The following is a 15,200-nucleotide window of genomic DNA, read 5'->3' as shown; positions in this document are numbered from 1 at the left end:
TCCAAGGACCTGAAAATGGAGTAAGGAAAGGATAGTGCTATCCCACAGTACAAGGTAAATTAAAGACCTACATTCCCCTTTATATGCTGAAAGCAAAGATGAATGTGAAGAAAGGATGCTAGGAAGGACATAGACATTGCATGATGGTGGCTGAGTCTATCATGGCTTTGGTAATCTTTAAGGCTTTAGGCTTTAGAGTAACTGTTGACTTTAGGGTAAATTCAGGTCAAAAACTTTGAATATTCATCTTTAATCTGTTTAAACTAGGTGCTATATGCTAGGTATCACTAGGGATTTCATACTAAACAAACCTTACAAGATCTTGAGTAAGCCTCAAGAAGGCATGAGTATTGGGTTAAAGATTCTTCTTAAAAAAAAAAGTACCCAGGGCCGGGCACGGTGGCTCAAGCCTGTAATCCCAGCACTTTGGGAGGCCGAGACGGGTGGATCACGAGGTCAGGAGATCGAGACCATCCTGGCTAATACGCTGAAACCCCGTCTCTACTAAAAATACAAAAACTAGCCAGGCGAGGTGGTGGGCGCCTGTAGTCCCAGTTACTCGGGAGGCTGAGGCAGGAGAATGGCATAAACCCGGGAGGCGGAGCTTGTAGTGAGCTGAGATCTGGCCACTGCACTCCAGTCCGGGCGACAGAGCGAGACTCCGCCTCAAAAAAAAAAAAGTACCCAGATGCATTGATGAAAAATAAACTGGGCTCCATCAAAATAAAATATACGGTGTTTCAGAGGACATAATTCAGAAAGTAAAAAGGTAAGTCACTAACTAGGAGAAAATATTCAAAAATCATATAACCAACAAGGGACTTGTATCCAATAATAATAATAAGTATTGGCAAGGATGTAGAGAAAGTGAAACCCTTATACATTGTGGGTAGAACTGTAACATTTGAAATGGCTACCTTGAAACAGATTTACCATATGACCCAGAAGGTCTGCTCCTAGCTAAAACTACTCAAGTAGAATTAAAATACACGTCTGCACAAAGATTTGAACACATTAGCCATAATAGTCAAAAAGTGGAAACAAACCAAATGTCCGTTAACTGGTAAATGGATAAATAAAATGTGGTAACTCCATACAACAGAATATTATTTATCAATCTGATTTATGCTAAAACATGAATGAACCTCAATAACTTTATGCTAACTGAAAGACACCAGACACAAAAGGGCACATACTGTATGATCTCATTCGTGTGAAACGTCTAGAAAAGGTGTATCTATAGAGATAAGAAGTAAATTATTGATTGAATGGATTTAGGAGTGGGAACAGAATTTACCTGATTTCTTTTGGGGGATGATGGAAATGTTCTAAATTTAGATGATGATGATAGCTTCACATAACCCTAAATTTACAGATTTTACTAAAAATCATGAACTGTATACTTTAAAGGAGAATTTTATGGTATATTTAAATTTTTAATTTTTTAAAGTCATAGACAACCCTGACTATGAATCTCACCATGAAAATTAAGATATTTATAGAGTAATGTGCCACTTATTCTGACGTCACGCTTCCAGAAAACTTCACTTTCTTAAAACGACCAGAACATGACAAAAGAGTAAAAGACCTCCAAACAGGGAATATAATCTTCACTGCTAAATGTATGCACTTTAGACTACAGGAGAAAATAGAAAGTCCTTCCCTTACCTCTACCCAGACCTAAGATTAGAACTCAATGACTTATTAAATGTACAAGTACAGGGCATCCGATTTAATAAGCTTGATGATCTGGTTTTCCTCAGTAGCTAACATTAACAAAGTGACAGGTAATACTGAGGAAAGGTTCAGAAAGCAAAGACTATCAAACCATAGTTATTAGAGTCTCATCAGCCCCTCACAACTCAATGCCACTGAGGGTAAAGCAGCAATGATCTTTTCAAGGACCACGTGGCCAGCAAGAGTAATGGTGTCTGCTGTACAAGAGTGGAAAGAGAATCAGTGTTTCTCAAAATGAGGTCATCAGAATGGCTCTAGGTGATTATTTATGATACAGATTCTCTTCTCTCCCTCCAAATCTACTAAATCAGAACCTCTAGGGATGACGTCTGAGTATCTGCATGTTCAACAAGAACCCTAGCTGATTCTTGTATATACTACAATTTAAACCATAGATGACTGTTTATTTAGAGAATGTTAGAAAGAGAAGGAACCTTGATGACCAACTAATCAAAACCTCATATATCGGAGACAAGAATGTTGCACTCCGATGTGGTAATATTATTTTCCAAGATCTTCCAGTATTTCTTTAAACTCTTTAAAAAAAAAAAATTATGATTCTAGCCGTGTAAATTGTAAAGCATATTTACAACACAAGGGAATGTAAAATATATCTTGGAAATATATTCTTCAAAGATTGATGAAGATAAAATGCTTAATCATTTAAAGGGATATATTTCTGCTCTCAGGAAAATTAATCTAGAGCACCTCATTACCTGAAGATGCCAACTAAATGAGTCATCATAATAGTTAAATTATTTTTCCTTGTTGGTATGTTCAGTTTAATTATTGCAATTTTTCCTTACAAACCTATCTTCCTCAAGAAAATATATAGGTTATATGACAAAAAAATCAGTATCCTTACAAATTATTGAGCTAATGTTAAGTCATCATTTGCTCTAAAAACACATATTTCCTGTGCTACAAGCCATATTTTTTAAACGCAACCTCAATTTTTCTGCATACGGGTTCTAAAACATGAGCTAGCAGGCATAGCTCTTGTTAAGAACCTCAGAAATCCTAACACTGGTCCAGATGGTTACTTCACAGGAATCTTTTGTCTATAGCCTTTATCACACTCATGACTTTGGTGAAACTATCTGCATTCCATCTTTGTTAAATGAGTATGTCATTTTTTAATGGAATAAGTAATTTCTGCCAATTTCAGAACTCTCTAGTTCTGAGAATATTGATCTAATGGCTTGTCTACTACCAAGCTAAGTGTCTAACACTTTGTTAATGGTAGAAAGGGAAAAAAAAAAATCTTCACAAAAAGCAATCATACACATTAAGTTTGCTGAGGTAGGAAACATTATCAGTACCACCCTACCGAACTATGGTGAATTACACTGTGCTGATACTTAACAGGGAGGAAAAAACACCTAGATAGGAAACATTTCTCGCACCGACAACTGAAAAAGGTTTAAGATGAGCAAATCCAAATAGACAGGAAATTTAATTACAGTAAGACCTCTTATAATAGTTACATTCAATACATTCTTGTATACAACATTTTGACAGCCGATCTTAATCCTTCTTCTCTCTTTCTCTTTCATCTCTATATTGCTATCTTTTTTATTTCTGATAGATTGTGAGAGACCTAACATATGTCTTGAGAACAGCTCTATTTTCTGCTGTTGAGAATGGTTCCTCAAATCCAGAAGTCATCTTCTTCTACATATCTTTTTTCCTACTGACACTGATTTTTCTCCTCCTGTAAAATTAATAATAGTCTGTGAACTCCTCCATCTCCTGAAATCTTACTTATGTACCACAAAAATGTTCTCTATGCTCCTTTTATGATGCCACCACTGCATTCCAAGAATTGTTCAGAAAGCTTCTTAAATCAACAAAAGTCATTAATCATAAATCTACTGATTAGAACAAATGTTTGACTTATGTTTGCCTCTGCTCTGTCTTTAAGAAGGAAGATTTATTAAACAAATTAACCAGAGTGAAACCCAAAATACATGCACATCCTTTAAAAACAAACCTGTTCATAAATTGCTGCTGAAATATACATGATGATTCTCTTCTCCCTGATAAGTTTGCCAACTACATAAAAATCTGCTATCCCCAGCTAATTGGTTGCACGATAGTATACATATGGAAACAGATACTTTAAAAACAAACAAAAATAAATAAACAGGTTTTGATCTTCTGTGTTTTCCCTGGTAGCCTGTTGTCTTCTCTGACTGAAGAATAGACTAGTGAACTTCCTCAGCACACTTTCTCTCTAGAAAGTCACATACAAAGCTCAAAGGAAAGTGTCTAGTAGAAAACACCTCTCAAAACTCAAGTTATGTTTTCTTTGTTGATTTGAGTTCCTTACAGTAATTTTTTAAAAAATGAGATCATGGCCTTTGAAGCAACACAGATGGAGCTGAAGGCCACAATCCTAGGTGAATTACCACAGGAACAGAAAACCTAATACTACGTGTTCTCACTTATAAGTGGGAGCTAAATATTCAGCACACTTGGATATAAAGATGGGAACAATAGACACTGGGGCCTATTTGTGGATTGAGGGTGAGAGGAGGGTGAGAACTGAAAAAGTACCTATTGAGTATTAGGTTGATTACATGGGTGACAAAATTATCTGTAAACCAAACCCCTGCAACACGCAATTTACCCAAGTAACAAACCTGCACACGCACCCCCTTGAACGTAAAATAAAAGTTGCAAAGAAAAAAAAAAAAACTAAGTTAAAATAAAAGAAATGTAAGGCCCTGGTTCTCTTGGTTTTCATGACACTGCCCACCAAGTACCACCACCTATCAGGATCAGAGAGATACAAACTTAACACTGAGTGCCAAAATGGAATGGGAGCCAATCTTGATATTCATATGAAACCACTTAGGATCCCTTTCTCTGATCATCGCTGTCAGAAGGTATATTTTTGACAAAAAAATCAAAGAGAATGACAATTCTCAGCTGTACAATAGTACATTTCTGCCAATAATCCCATTTCCTATTTACCACCTTTTGATATCTTCCTGATTTCAGATACATAGATAATGCGATTAAATGAAATACCTATTTTATGAGGTAATGGTAATACAAGATTTATTAATGATCTTTGATTGAAAGGATAAAGTCAGGTTGGGAGAGTGTAAAACATAAAATAAAAAGAAGGGCCTGCAGTGTAGGAGCTCAGGGATTGGACAGGAGGGGCCAGTGAACAAAACAAAAGCAAAGGAACTAGAACACAGCAGTGGTGACCCCCGTGAGTAAGGACTCACTCCTGGATGGATGGCTTTTAGTAAGCTTTTGTCCTAAAAAAATAACATGGAAAATTTTTTCAATGACTTGCAGGGCTTTGAGAGAAAAAGATGAAAGCTGACTCAGGGAGGGTGGTAGGAAAGTAAAAATGAAAAGGAACTAAATGCACAGAAATGTCTTAGTCCTGAATTTCTCTAAGTCTACAACTGAGACCTAAAATTTTCCTTTCTATAAAGCACATGTTAAACCAAGACTCCTTATCTCTATATGGGTTGAGCATCACTCATCTGAAAATCTGAAACCTGAGATACTCCAACATCTGAAAATTCTTAGCACCAACATGACACCACAAATGGAAAATTCCACACCCAACCCTCATGTGACTGGTCGCAATAAAAACATAGGTGCAGACACACAATTTATTCAATGTCCCCAAGGGAAAAAAGGCCCTCTCAGCCTCCTTCAGCTGTGATATATTTTTTCTGTGCACACCAGATATGCATGTCATATTTTTTACTGCTAAGTACTTATGCGTGAATAAGTGTAAGAACACAAAGCTTATCAGTAGCATATAAATTCAGAGTCAGGAGTGATGGTGATGCCAAAAAAACGCGGAATTGTCCACATAGGAGACTGAGATAGTGATCCTTTTCTTTCCCGTGGTTCAATGTACACAAACCTTATTTCATGCACAAAATTATTAAAGATATTGTATAAGGCTAAGTGCAGTGTCTCATGTCTGTAATCCCAGAACTTTGGGAGACCAAGGTAGAAGGGTTGCTTGAGCCCAGGAGTTCGAGACCAGCCTGGGAAATATGGCAAAACCCCGTCTCTACAAAAAAATGCAAAAATTAGCCAGGCATAGTAGCACACGCCTGTAATACCAGCTGCTCGGGAAGCTGAGGCAGGAGAATCACTTGAACCTGGGAAGCGGAGGTTGCAGTGAGCCGAGATTGCTCCATTGTGCTCCAGCCTGGGCAACAGGGTGAGATTCACTTCAAAAAAAAAAAAAAGAATACAAAAATTAGCTGGGCATGGTGATGCAGGCCTGTAGACCCATCCCATCTACTAGGGAGACTGAGGTGGGAGGATCTCTTGTGCCCAGAAGGCCAACACTGCAGTGAGCCATGAGCGTACCACTACACTCCAGCCTGGGGTGACAGAGCGAGACCTTGTCTCAAAAAAAGAAAAAGAAAAATTACCTTCAGGCTATGCGTATAAGGTGTATATGAAACATAAATGAACTTCATGTTTAGACTCAGGTCACATCCCCTCTGTATCTTATTATAAGCAAATATTCCACAAAATCCAAAATCCAAAACACTTCTGGTCCTACGAATTTCCCGTAAGAGATACCCAATCTATAGTAGCCTGGTTATACATAAAGCAGCCAAACTGTTCTATGCTGATGATATCATTTATTAATACCTTCAACGATTACAGAATTCCTGCTCTATGCCATACGTTATGCCAGGAACTGTATCTGTAAACTCAGAGAAAACAGATACTTTTCACAATACCTACTACTCAGGGAGAAGACAAGACTAAAGATAAAAAAGACTTTAGGGTTACATGCCAGAAAGCCAGGCCTCCACCCCTACCCACACTTTCCTCCAGCACTCAGGCAATTCCAAGTATCTAGTCTTCAATTTTCCAATCATGTTTTTGTTTGGGAACATAGTACTTTGTGATCCATTGAATTTCACAATAAACTGAGATTAGTCTCATGCTTTTGAATAATACTCTTGATACACTGTCCATTTTGACACACAATATAAAGGAAATCCAAGACAAAGAGATATATCCCTCTCTGTGACTACCTGTCCTGGAAAAACCTCTGGGGAGACATAAAGGCCAGTCGCTTTAGGGATTTCTGTGACTACGGCATTCCCCCACAAAAAGAAAAACTGCACCTATTAACCCACTTCATTTCAGCCACTGAGCAGACATAAAACTGAAATAAATTTCCGTTATTGCCAATCTGGGATCTATCTAAACCAATGATCCAAGAATAAGAGGTTCCACAATCCATTATCCGATTCCACTACATTCCTTGTAATTTTGAAAATTACAAAATCTGGTAGCTTTGTAATGTTCTCAATGCTTACTTATAGAAAATTTTCAAATATCCACCCATAAATTTTCTCCCTACAAATCTCACTGCTCCATATTTTGACCTTGAAATGTGATCCTTCTTCCAATAGAAGGATAAGAAATTAATGTGACGTGTTGATTTTTAACCCCATCATTTTATATTTTCTAACATCTTTATTGCTGAGCCAATATCCCAGAAATAGACACAGATATGTACCTCACTTTTTAAGTCTGTCTCCAGCAAGAAAATAGCCATAAGTTCTACATAAAAGTGGCAATTTCCAATCTTCTGAAATTTGAAATGTCTTATCATTGCTTAATTTTAGGTTACTCTTTCATTCTGCTTTTCTACTTTTTAATTAAAGTGACTTGAGAGCTTGGAGGAAAAGGAACTCTTAATACTGGATGCCAAGTAACATTCTCAATGTCTTAAGAGAGTCTAGAGTCTCTGAAAGGGCAGACGATGCTCTTGACTCCCAACCCTTTCTGGGGCCTTCTGCAGCCTCACCTCTTACTTTCTCTGTGCTTACAATGGACCCTCCAGCCATGCTAAGTCAGAGTGCAGTTTCCTGAACAGACCATTACCTCCCTTGGTACATTTACAAATGTGGTACCCCTGCATGTACTTGTCCATAATTAGAGCAATTATCACACCAAAATGCAACATGGTGCTTGCTTGTTCATCTCCCCTAATCAGGCTGTAACCACTGGGGAGGGGGTGGATGGGGGAATCACTCACAGTGCTTGGCATATGTTAGCACTACACTTTGTTAAAATAATGAATTGATAAATGAATCCTCCCAAATCTGGGCCAGAAGCTCCAACCTCTGGCACCCTATTTGCTTATCCATCTTCTATATTAGATTGGGAACTCCTAATGTAGGAATGGGACCTTTTCTCATATCCTAATTCCTAATCTTGTGCCCAGAACACTGGTAAATCAGTATTTGATTAGTTGTTTGACTGGGTGAGTCTTTGCAGGGAATTAAGAATAACAATCATCAACTGTCAATGAATATTCAAGGTGATATGAATTGAGACGAACGTCTTGTCTTCTAGAATACTCTGTTAGGATTAAGTAGACACTGGAGCCAAACAGCCTGTTCTCCATTGTGACCTTGCTAAGGCTCAGTTTCCGCACCTGCTAAATAGTTATAATAGTTCCTGCCTCACAAAATGGTTGTAAGGATTAAATGAGTTAACATGCTAACAGCTTTAGAGCACTATTTGGCACATACTAAGTGCTAAAATGTTGTAAACCAGGGAAATGTGTGACTGCCAGTTTCATTTTAGAATGTGAAACCTACCCTCATACCTGCCAGAAATGCCACATGTGGTAGAATTTGTCAAAAGGATGTCAGATGGAAGAGCCTATTCTGAATAAATCACTGAAGTGTAGCATTCAATTTCGTCTAGCCACCTCAGTATTTAATGACTTATTTTCTCTGGGAAAGAGATCATTAAAAGCAACTTTGAGAAAATTCTAGTAGTTCCCAAACCCATATTCACATTGTGATAATTTGCCCGAAAGCCAACCATCGAAGTAACTGAATGAAAACACCTCAGTGAATGTTTTGCCAGAAAAAGAAATTACTTGCCTTTTTCTTTCTTCTTTTTCTTCAGAAAAAAAAGTGAGCATTTGGAAGATGATCATGTTAAAGGATTACTCCAAGAGTATTTCTTTTTTTTCCCCCAGTGACCTATATTTTGGAGAAGTTCTACTCTATGACATTTAGACCACCTCCCCACTTTCCTCTCTCTCATCAATGTCAGGGTAGAAAAGGTTGAGGCCTTGGAGCAATGAGTCATTGGAGCTTTCCCAGGAAACACAAATCAGAGAGGGAAAGGGACTTTTTTTAATGCAAAGCTTATAGATTGAAGAAGGTAGTATCTCTCACATGCCCACCTCCTTCTCTCAGTTTCAGCCTCTTACATCTAAAAGGCTTTTGACATTTTCTTTAAAGCAGCTCAGAAATCTGTTCAATGGCTCACTACTAGTCGGCCCTAGTTTGTCCTGAAGTTTGTAATTAATGCAATAATTAAACCTTTTCAAAGGGCTGTTGGTTCAATCAATGGTGCTTTATTTTCCAGGAGAAGAGGCTCTCTTTCTATAAAAACACAGTAGAAGGCACATTTAAAAACTATATTTCAATTGCAAACAACATGGCTGTGTTCCCAAATGGCAAAAAGACGATAAGAAAATTATCCAGGGGCCTCAGAGGTGGCACTAGAGGTGTAACTGAAATTCCTTTCAGCAGAGTTCATGCTCTGCTGCTGCTCCTGCAGCCAAGGAAACTCATTTGAAAATGGAGCAAATTAGCAAAGTTAAACAGATGAGAGCCCTGGGTCATATCACACCACGTCATTAATGCATCCAGGATGAACGCAATGCAACAAAACACAACCATGAGAAATAAAAATTAAAAAAAAAAAAGCCTATGCTTTTCTAGATTGACTAATCAAAGTAAACTTTCATAAAGGTTGACTACGTAAATTATCAATTTTCAGATGCAGACCTAGGCTAAAAGTAATCAAGTTCAAAATGCTACAAGTTAAATAAACCTTTTGACATATCTACAAAATCATTCCTTTTGCAGTTCTTCTCTCTAAAACATAGTTTGGCTGACCTCATTCTCTGCCTGAAATTCCTTCAATAGTTCTAGACTGTTTTTCCAACCCTAGACCACTGTTCCAAACTCATCACTCATTTTTTCTCGAATGACCTGTACCCCCACCAAAATGAAGTGGTTTCCATCCTGGGTGCAAAATACTTGCTTTCTTGTTCTCAGAGCATTTCTGTCAATAGAAGGTCATAAAGGCAAACTGGTACTGGAATAGGATGGGTTTGGAGCCAAAGGGCTTAAGTTTGAAATTCAGTTATAACTTGTCCTGTCAATGGCTGAGGAAGTTTGGGTCATATATTTATACTTTCTGAGCTTATGCTTCCTTACTCTAAAATGGGAGCGATATGGTTTTTCCAGGGTGTTGTATCCACACTGTGATGTGTAAAGTACCCAACCCGGCACCCCATATTCATATGTGCTGACAAATCTCTGTCCCACTCACCCTTGAAGGTCCACCTCCAACCTCTCTCCCTCAGCAAAAGCTTATTCTTACCCTTCCAGGTAGAAGTGAGCTCTACCTCCTCTGAATTCTTAAATCATTTATCTATGACCTGTTCATTCGACATTTTGCCAAAAATAATCCTATGGGATAGTTATTTTCTAAGGTCCAGGTGCCTCCACATTTAGATTACAAGCCCACTGGTCATTGATCATGCTTTCCATATCACTTTATCTTCCACAGTACCAAGCACACAGTCTATGGCCTTGATTAACCTATAACGTGATTGAGTTTTACCAGTTATCTGTGGTTTGTTCCTTTTTGCTCTCCAATAAAAGTTCAGAATTGTCATGCCTGATTTTGCACATCAACTGCCACCCCGCTACACACCATTCCATCCTCTTTTTGGGTCTTGCCCCTTGGTGCACAGAATCTAATAAAACAATTTATTTTCTCATTATAATGGTAAGTGGAATTAAAGTATCAGGTATACTGACTACCCTTCTAAGAGAAACTACTCTTATAAGAGGTTATAGAGAAGTTACAAAACCAGATATTAACAATTGTTGCAAGAAGAACTCTCAATTCTTCTTGAGAATCAGTAGGACAATTCCTCCATCTGGCTCTGAATAAGTTCTCAGACAACTTCTCTGCAACCTTTCACTATCAATATCTTCTGTCACTCATATTTCCAACCTTCCTCCCACTCTGTGTGTAAGTACTCCCTGCTTCCCTCCACCCAGGTAAGCCTTCTCCACTCATTTAAATTATCCCGTCTTCAAAGAAGTCCAACAAATTGGGGATGGGAAAAGTATAATTAGCTAATTGAGAGCTTCTTCCTTTAGGAAGAATTCTTGGTTAAGTCTTGACTACAAAGGAATCTACTGATGCTTGCCTCTCCCTGTTGGAGAAGGAAGGAGGGGAACCAGGAAGAGGGTATGTGGTTAGTGAAAAGTTTGGTACTAGACAGACAAAAACAACCAATGAACACAACATAGAAAAAGAGTAAAGTACTTCTCCCTGACTCTTTCTCTTAGCTAATCAACCAGAGAATACGAGTAATTATTCTATAAGAAAAACCCACCCTTTCCTAATCAGAGCTTGAGGTATGGATAAAATAAATAAAGCTGAGTACAACTACCTACTCTCTTTGCTTTCTCTCTCATTTTTTCCCATTATAATCATGACCTGCAGCACCCTCCTCCCCTGATTTACAGCCCCAAAGATGAAAAAGAATAGAAGAATAGGGGGAAAAAAAAAAAGTAACCACAGAGGAAGTAGAATAGTACATGAAAGAGTCCCTACCTATCAAAAGCAAAGTATAATCTACATGCCTGCCCATTAACTGGACATAACCCAGCCCTCTGCCCCACGAAAGCCTGACTCCTAACTCTACAAAATGTTATATAAAAGTATATATCACATTTAGGGGAAAAGGTGCAATTATTCATGCTTTATGTAAAAATATCCTTTTGGATACAGTGGGACACCCACAAAAGTGTGACCTTCACTCTCTATTCATAATGTAAGCAGGAATATAAGACACATATATGGCCTCATCCACAGGTAAATACACAGTGGGCACCCAACAAAGAGTGGGCCCCTCCTTGGGCAGTGCTGGTGGTTTGGAGTCAGTGAGAAGGGTGTTGATTCCACAACCTACACCTCATCTCCCCTACTCTTTGGGCTTCCCTGCTGAGATAAATAAACACAGAATAATAAGCATCACTTTCGTAAATAGTTGAATATGTTTTGAATACTTAACTACTTCCAAATCCAGAACTTTTTTGGTAAACAGTGCTTGGGTATACAAAGTTTAGGCACAAAAGCTAAATGAGCTTTCCTACTTTTCCAATCCAATTTATTCTGGGTTTGTAGAGCAGACCAACAGCCCTTACGCCAAACCAGTCTCATGCAGCTTCTCAGAACACTAGCACAGGCAGCACACACAGGCCCCTGGTGTCCCATTGCCTGGGTGTTCCACCCACACAGTGAGCAGGGAAGACAAGTGGGCCTTCTGTTGAATAGCAGGCAAGGAGCATGTGGAGCCATCCCTGGTAATACAAGCCCAGGCAGGGCTTGGCCACAGGCATGGAGAGAAGGGTCCAAAAAAATGACAGTCTGGGTCAATCATAGGACTAAATATCTTATCTGAGGGAGGAGTTTTAAGGAGGATGAGGAGAAGAGGAACCAAAGAATTTCCCTGTTTACTCTTCCTCATCCCAACAGTAAGTTCTTAGTATGTGTTTCTTTTTCTCAGTTCTATAAGTGCTTCTACGAACATTCATGAATTTATTCCATCCAAGTGAAGATGATGAAACCTACCTAAGGAGGACTTTCACTGGGTTATCCTATACAAGACACACAACGAGTCTCTGCTAGCACCTATTAAGTTGGTAGGATAAGGTCCTAAAATATGAGGACCTTGACTTATTTACCATTGCATCTATCTCATATAAACAGCTCCTGGAACACAGAAAATACTCAAACATTTGCAGACCAAATGAGAGCTAGCAATGGACAGAAGTGCAACCCAGAAATGCAGGAGTGGCAGGTGCACCTGGTAGGCATTGAAAATGCAAAGGCTTCAACATTCTTTTCTTCATCTTTTTAAAACAATGCTGGAAACTACATAGGCTAAGCCCATTACAGCTTTTTCATAGTTCTTCATTCATCGGGAAAAGTACTGTTTTTTATTTATTTACTTTTTAAGGACAGTTCATTTTCAGTTAGCTGCTTCATATCAATCTTAATATCAACCTTTAATATCAACCTAATATCAACCTTAATAAAAACCTATGGTTTTCTTAATGTAAAATGTATAAAGAAAAGTGCACAAATGCTACTTAGAGCATTTGATCACTTGGTGCTGTGAATATTTGGAAACCTCCTCCATGCCCACAAATTACCTGTCTCTGTCCACTAATTGCACAACTTAACTTTACAGCTTCATTTATCTTGGAAGTGCCAGACCATGTCCTATAATGGGAAGTCATTTTGCTCTAGTAAGGTTTTGTCTTATTGTTCCTTCTTCTCCCTAAGGCCCATTGTGTGGTCAGGGTAAAGACCAGAACTCAGATTAAATCCTAAAATGACTCCTTGCCTTTTCATTTCAGAAACTACTTTGAGTAAAAGATGGCCTTTAAGAGACTGGCTGAGCTGACAGATTGTAAAATGGGAATATGCACCATACTGGCGAAGTTCTTGTTCAGCACTGTCTCTGTGACACCTAGCCCAGTGTTTGGCTCATAAATGCTCAAAGCATATGTACTCAACAAATAACTATGAATATGGAGATCCTAAGTCATGCTATGTCAAAGACTTTTTCTGTGACTTTTAACATTTTGTTGAGGATTTAAGCTGTGGACATCCAGAGGACTTTGTTTAGACAATATCAGAACACAGCATTTAATTAATAACTTTGTGTAAAGTCATTTGCTATACAACTATCAGTAGAAACCAATGACACAACTGGTTAATTGGTTAGAGATGCATTTGCTTCATTCCTATGTACCCACAAAGTGGTGCAGGTTCATTTCAAATGAATGATACAGGAATCAGAATAATCACCAGAGTTTAAAAAAGAAGAACCCATATTTCCCTAAAATACTGGCAACCTAAGTTTGCCCTCATACTGCAGGAACTACCTTAATCAGGATCAATGGAAATATAAAGTTAAAAATTTATAAATAAATGCAGCTTGCTTATAGTCCTCTTTCAGATTCTGCTGGAGACTAGTTCACTTAGGTCCAGGACTGGACCCTCATAAGCTGAGGAATTTTAATTACCTTCATTAAGACAGATAAAAGGCAGTCAGACCTCTGGGAGTGGCCAGGGAATTCCTTTGATCTGCTAAGGAAGGTCTGAGAGCTAAATAGATTAATATGGCATTACAGAAGGATTTCTCAAATCAACAACTCTATGAGTTTATTCTGTTTAGATGTAACCATTAAAATATCCTGTTCAGCAAATAAAGAAACATACAAATGTGGAAAAAGACCAAGTTATATAAACTGTTTGGGGAAATACTAAATTATCACCACAATAGCATTACAACAAGAACAAGAATCTTAATGATTTCCCAATTTATAATCCAGAAGCAATAACATGTCAGAAAAATTTATAATATACTTAGGTACTGCAATAGCTTTAATGGGTGGTCACTATTAAATGTTAGCAATAAAAAATGCAAAAACAATTATAAATGAGACTGGAGACATGAATTTAAAAGAATAAATGATGGTCAAATAATATAGAAAATGACTATATCACTACAGACTCCCAACAGTATATAGGAACGCCTTACCTCAAGATAAAAACAAAAGTATGTTTATAATAATAGAATTTAAGCCAGAGTATAATTCTATTTCCTTCTACTGAAAGAGAAATTACACTTCTTCCAAGGAAAAGTGTTGATACACGTTTACATCCAAAAGGAAATCAGATATAAATTCTCTTCCATTTAGTCAATTTCTTTAGTGAGAATTTTATTATCTCTAGTGGCTGGTGGGCCTGAGTTTTGTTAGTACAGAAGTTATCCAAAGATGGGGCAAATAATTATAATAATCTCCCTGTTTTAGTTGTTTTTCCAAATCAAAACGAATAATATATGCAACATTCTTCTGCAAATCGTCTTAACACACCCTGCAAACAGTTTTAACACACTCTGCAAACAAGATGAAACAATCCTATACACCCAGAAAGTGCTATGTCATATCAGTATCTTCCCTAGAGATTTCCCTGATGTGCCTCAGCAGAGGTGCCTTCTCCTTTGTCTGAACACCTGTGAGATGTGATGGCTTAATCCTGGTCAAGCATGAATATGTCTTTTCTCCCCAGCTGTATCATAAATTCCTCAAACTTCTCCATATCCCATAGAACAGCAATCAATCATAGCATGCCAGAAGCAGTAAATAATCAACAAGTATATTGAATTAGAGAGGGCAAGGAGAAAATCCTGTTACTTGTATTATTTACATTATAATGGCTGTCACATATGTTGCATTTCATTTCTGCATGTAGTATATAAGGATACTTTCTAATAAGCTGAACTCGGTTCTGAATTTCAGCTTCACCACTCACTT

The 15,200-nt window shown here is 37.9% G+C and overlaps 1 protein-coding gene across 5 annotated transcripts in view; it reads right to left on the bottom strand.

Moving 5' to 3' along the window:
- The window catches only part of NRG1 (neuregulin 1), a 1,143,721-nt gene that overhangs the window by 1,108,342 nt on the left and 20,179 nt on the right, over nucleotides 1-15,200 (bottom strand). The window lies entirely within an intron of this gene.

The sequence above is a fragment of the Trachypithecus francoisi genome, unplaced genomic scaffold (assembly GCF_009764315.1).
Source record: "Trachypithecus francoisi isolate TF-2019V2 unplaced genomic scaffold, Tfra_2.0 Contig01440, whole genome shotgun sequence".
Lineage (NCBI taxonomy): Eukaryota > Metazoa > Chordata > Mammalia > Primates > Cercopithecidae > Trachypithecus > Trachypithecus francoisi.
The sequence above is the reverse complement of the archived record's forward strand: the minus strand, read 5'-3'. Positions and strand labels throughout refer to the sequence as shown.